Below are 6,496 nucleotides of genomic sequence, written 5' to 3'. Positions count from 1 at the left end.
TCTAGATATACTAGAATTTATCTTTTGAAGACAAAAGATGAAACTGGTAGTATGTTTCTGAAGTATAAAGCAAAAGTAGAGAATCAATTAGATAAAAGAATTAAAAGGTTAAGATCAGATAAATGTGGTGAATATAGTGATAATACACTGTAAGAATTTTGTGGATCAAATAGTATTATTCATGAATTTACTACTCCTTATTCACCACAACAAAATGGTATAGCAGAACGCAAAAACAAAACTCTTAAGGAAATGGTGAATGTTATGTTGTTAAATTCTGGATTGTCTGATAATATGTGGGGGGAATCTATGCTTTCTGCCTATTTTATTTTTAACAGAGTACCTCACAAAAAACTGGATAAGACATCTTACGAACTCTGGAATGGATATGCACCTAATATCTCTTATCTGAAGGTATGGGGATGTCTGGTTAAGGTTCCATATCCTCCATTCGAGATACCTACGGTAGGATCTAAAACTTTTGATTGTGTGTTTATTGGTTATAGAACCAAGAAGAAGTAAGAGACATATAACTGAGAAAGATTTTGGTCCTGGTTTTTAACTACTTTTTTAGTTGAGAGGCCAAATGATATTGACTATCAGTTTGCATGTATGTACCTTATAGATGAGGATCCTAAATCTTACGAAGAATCCTTGAGTTCTGTAGACTCTAGCTTATGGAAGAAAGCTATTGAGAGTGAATTTGATTCGCTAATCATGAACCAAACTTGGAACTAAGTAGATCTTCCGAAAGAAAGTAAATCTATCAAGTGCAAGTGGAATTTCAAAAGGAAAATGAGGGCAGATGGTTCAATTGAAAGATACAAGGCTAGATTGGTAGTAGTAGGATATGCACAAAAACAAAGTGTTGATTACTTTGACACGTATTCTCCTGTAACAAAAATAGCTATTATTAGGGCCTTGATTGTGTTGGTTGCTATTCCTGGACTTCTAATTCACCAAATGGATGTAAAAATTGCATTCCTTAATGGTGATCTAGAAAAAGAAATCTATATGGTACAGCCTGAAGGCTTTACAGTTGTGGTCAAGAAAACAAAGTATGTAAACTAAACAAATATCTTTATGGTCTTAAACAAACTCTCAAACAATGGTATGAAAAATTCAATGATACTTTGATAAACAATGGGTTTAAGGTAAAATTTTCAGGTATATGTGTTTATTCAAAGTTGTTTGGAGTAGAGTGTGTGATTATATATTTATATGTTGTGATATGCTCATTTTTTGAACAAACATTGAGGTGATATGTAATACCAAATTGTTATTATCTTCCCATTTCGAAATGAAAGATTTAAGGGAAGCTGATGTAATACTTGGTGTTAAGATAAGGAAAACTGCAAATGGTTTTTCTTTGTGCCAATCACACTACATTGAAAAATTACTAAAGAAGTTTGATTGTTTTGATGATCCTTCTGCAAAAACACCTTATGATGCTAGTATATTTCTTAAGAAAAATAAAGGTGATAGTATATCTTAGTCTGAATATGCAAAGATTATAGGTAGCGTTATGTTTTTAATGAACTATACTAGACCTTATTACTGCATATGTTGTTAGTAGATTGAGTAGATATACACATATTCATGATAAAAATCATTGGAGTGCTCTTCATCCTTTGTTAAAATATCTTAAGGGAACCGTGAACCATTGTTTTCATTTTAACCAATTTCCAACTGTTTTAGAAGGTTATTGTGATGCTAACCAGGTATCTGATAATGATGAAGTCAGTTTTACAAGTGTTATGTGTTTTTACTTGGATGAGGAGCAATATCATGGAAGTCTGCTAAACAGACTTGCATAACCAGATCCATTATGGGATCAGAATTTATTGCTTTAGAACTAGCAGGACAAGAGGCCGAATGGTTTAGAAGCCTGCTAGGGGATGTACCATTGTGGGGCATCAGTACCAGTATTTGTGCACTATGATTCACAGGTTGCCACAAGTATTGTCAAGAACAGTGTATATAATGGCAAAAGGAGACATATACGTCTTAGACATGGAATTATGAAACAATTGTTAAAAGGAGGAATTATTTCCTTGAATTTTGTGAGGTATGAGCAAAATTTGGCTGACCCTTTGACCAAAGGCTTAACAAGGAAAATAATTTTAGAATCATTAGTAAACATGAGACTTAAACCCTTATAGGATTCTATAGTCCTTTATCCGGGTAGTCTATTGCAATAGACTTGATGGTCCATAGATCTTCAGTTGGGTGGTCCTAGTACGGACTTGATGGAAAGAATTAAGACCTTTTAAATTCCATAGCCCTTTTTTTGGGTGGTCTTGGTATGAACTTGATAGATAAGTATAAAATCTCCATAGCTCGGTTTTGAGTGGTTGATTAAGCAATTAACGTGATTGTGAAGGCGTGGCCGCCTTATTTGAAAGAGTTTGAAAGTCTCTTTCTAGAGCTTTCACAGTGACCCGAGGTTTATGTGTGTGGCCATAATAAACACACTTTATATTGCAGAATGAAGAGAAGGACTAGGAGTAAGGCCTGTTGTAGGGGTCTCAACCAGTGTTATTGAAAGTTCTAGAGGTAACTCACCCTCTCTAACAAGGTTGTTGCCCTACTTCACTATGCATCAACTCAAATCGTGAGATATTGATGTTCAAGTCTGATCTCTTTTATTTGCTCAAAACACCTATTTTTTTTATTTTCATTTAATCTTTTATATTTTTTGCTTGTTAACTTTTTTGTAGCAGTAATTTTTGGGGATTGTTGAAAATGACTTTTTGGGCTTAGGCCAATAGGAAAAGTAAAGGAGAGTGTGAAGTTTTGTCCCACATAGATAGTTTTAGAATTGCCTGGAGGGTATAAATACCAAGGCATTCTAGATGAAAAATGCAAAGTGAATTGATGGTGGCAACACTTTTATTACTTATAATCTTGTTCATATTATAATTTTTATTACTCATAATCTAAACTGTTTTTTTCCCCAATATTTAGTGGCAACATCTAACATTTTTGTGACTTGATGAAGAAGTTCTATTAATAAATAAGATTTAAGATGCTTTTAATACAAGATATTTTGTGTGGCAAACATTTTATTTGATTTTAGTAAAGATTAGGAGAGACGGATAAAACACGTGAATGCGAGTTAAGCTTAACGGTAATAAAGATGACCTTTCTCTTTAAAGGTCGAAAGTTGAATCATTCATATATGTAGTTGTTATACTAAAAAAATAAGATTTTAAAAATAAAGATCCAATTTTTCATGAACTCATTATTGACACTAGAATCCATTATTTTAATTCAAGCTTGAAACAAATAGGATACCCCAATTTGATAAAAACAAACCCATCTTCATGTAAATAAAGTATAAAGGATAGGACCAAATAATTAAGCACTTATATTTTTCTCTTGAGATTTTTATTTTTATTTATTTATTTATTTATTTATTTATTTTTGTGTGTGTGTGTGGAGAAGCTACTTGATAATATACCAAGAACTCACAACAATTTGAATAAAAAGTTCATAAAATCATATATCAAAAGAGTAAATATAAAAGTAAAAAAAATGTAGGATAGATAGTTACTATTATATTGAAAAGGAAGTAGATTATCCATTAAATTGTCATTTAAATCTTTGGCCTCTCTATACCTTGAATTGATACATTGAAATGAATATGTTAATCAATTAATTGAACATGTACAAATTCTCAATCCAAAATTCAAGACTGAAACATAATGGCGATATCATCTTTTATATCTATATAAATGAAAAGGAAAAAATAATGGTACCTTTTGAAGAATTAGAAGTTGTGTTTAGAGGAGTGACATACATCTACGTTGAAGAAACAAGATAGAAATCTAACAATTATTATTTTGTGAATGAATAAAAGAAACAAGAAATATATATAAAAAGAAAAGTTAGAGATTTACAAGCTTAACTAACTCATGAATATATTAAAAATTTAAAGAAAAATATCATAAAATTTAATCTAAAAAAAATCTCATTAAAAATCTGCATTTCTATAAATAAAAATTAGTCAGATCAACTCAACTATAACGCGATGAGATACTAATCCTTGTGAGGAAAAATCTTCGACAAGGGGGTTGGAACGGGGTATGGTGGTTGTCAATTCCGGAGTAAGTGAGTAAGAGACGTTGATGATTCAAATTGGAAATAAGAAATGGAATGAGAATAAGAAATAGAATTTTAAAAAGGATTTGAAGGACAAAGAGATGGAATTGAATAATTGGGTTGGTGGGTGTTGGAATGCCTTGAATTTTTTTGTTAGCGCTTCGAACAACCAAGTACGGGAGTTTGATTGGCGACGTCATCATCGAAGTCTCAAATGAAGAAACTGTCGCAGGTAAAGTTGGAAAGTCTTTAGATGATGAAATCTTTAACCAAGAAGTTATTTCTGTAGAAACATCTGTATCATCTACATATGCATAAAGGTACGTCTCCACGAGACCATCTTGATCAATTAAATAAAATCTTATAAGATTGATGATAAGGATGTTGCCCTAATTTTATTAACGTCTTTATCCCTATCGTATGAGAATTTCATTGACTCGTATATTGGAGGAAAAGAAACTCTGACCTTAGAAGGTACAAAGTCCACGTTGCTTATGAGAGAGGACCATCGAAGTTTAGGTACAGAGAGTCAGACATTTGGGTTAGCTGCTACAGGGAGTAAGGGACATAAGAATTTTGGTAAGCAGAAGTCGAACCAGAATAATAAGTCTCCGAAGTCAGAGGGTTTTTTAGATCATATGATGTTTGTCACTATTGTAAAGAAAAGGGGCATTGGAAAACAGAATGCCCTGAGATGAAAAGGTATTAGGAAAATAAGGAAAAAAGTGAGAAAAAGGAAGCATCCGCCTCTGTTGCACAAGTTAAGATTGATCCTAAAGAAATCGATTCTGAAGGAGTTTTAGCTTTAGTTATGAATGAACATTCACATTCTGATGATGTGTGAGTTCTTGATTTTGGGGCATCTTATCATATGTACCCAAATAAATAGTGGTTATCAATATATCAACAAGTAGACGGAGAGAATGTTAGCATGGCTAATGGTGTTGTGTGCATGTTAGTTGGAATCAGCTCAATCAAGATAGAACACATAATGGTGTCTTCTACACTTTAAACGAGGTTAGGCATGTTCCATTAATGACAAAGAGTTTGATATCCTTTAGTATACTCGATAGCAAGAGTTACAGTTTTAAAGGTAAAGGTGGAGCAATGTTGTCTACAAGGTAAAATGATTTTTTTTAAATTAATTAATTAATTAATAATTTAATATCAAATATTAAATTAATAAAATTCATAATTTAAACATGAATCCCTATTCATGTAGCAAATATTTAAATTAATATTTAAACATTTTAAATTCTCCAATTACATTTAGTTTTGATAAATATAAACATTAATTATATTGAATATAATTATCCAAACCCTAAATTTGAATTTGAACCTTTCAAATTCAAAACCCTAATTTTGAATTTGAACACTTCAAATTCGCTCAATTTTCTAATCCAAGGTGTATTGTTTTTAAACTCTTTAACCTGATTTAATCATTATTTGTTAACTACCAAGACATACCACTATAGCTCGATGGTAGCACCCTTCTCACTATAGATATATTTATGTCCATTTGATTTAACCATGATAAGTAAGTCGATCCTTTGCAGTTGTTCGTATTTACAGCTAAGTCAAAAAAATACTGTTTTATCTCTGTAAATACATCTTGCTCCTTAAGCTCCCACTGATCCTCTATTGAACAACTGGTTTATAGTCCAACTAATAAACCATGTCCCTCTTGGCCATGAGAGGGCGGGGACCCTTTGTTCAAGACCAGGAATCAGTACTTAAGGGAAAAACCTAAATGAGCATACATCTTATCTTTGTTATAGATTTTAAATGTCTAAATTCATTTTATAACTCTTATAAAAATATAGACATACTATAACAAATACTTAAGCATTCCACCCATTAATATAACAATTATATTAATCTTATGAAAACCTAATCATGCATACTATATATATTACAACCAATTTAGAACATATATTAATACATGAAACATGCTTTTGTATGGTGGGATTTAGATCTACATGGCATACAATATGCACTCACATGTTTAATTTAAATATAACATATATCACGTGCATAAAATATTTAAACAACACTGATATAGACCAAATTTGACATTCTAAGCAAGTAATAAACTAATTTACTACAAAAATAATACAGAAATAGCTTCAAAGTGCTTTTGGATCACTTGAACCAATCTGAACTGTCTGAACCGACCCTCCAAATCTTCAAAGAAGTCTAAAACAATCTATTTAGGGTCGAACTTGACCTTAGGCCACCGAACCGGTCGAACCGAACCGCTCCCACGAACCAATTTTTGTGTGCACGTTTCTAGGTTGGGATGAGCAGCGTTGCAATGCTCCATCCCAGCGTTGCAACATCTCAGGCTTCAGGAAGAACAACGTTGCAACGTTGTATGGGTAGCGTCGCAACG

This window comes from Benincasa hispida, chromosome 6, assembly GCF_009727055.1.
Source record: "Benincasa hispida cultivar B227 chromosome 6, ASM972705v1, whole genome shotgun sequence".
Lineage (NCBI taxonomy): Eukaryota > Viridiplantae > Streptophyta > Magnoliopsida > Cucurbitales > Cucurbitaceae > Benincasa > Benincasa hispida.
The sequence above is the reverse complement of the archived record's forward strand: the minus strand, read 5'-3'. Positions refer to the sequence as shown.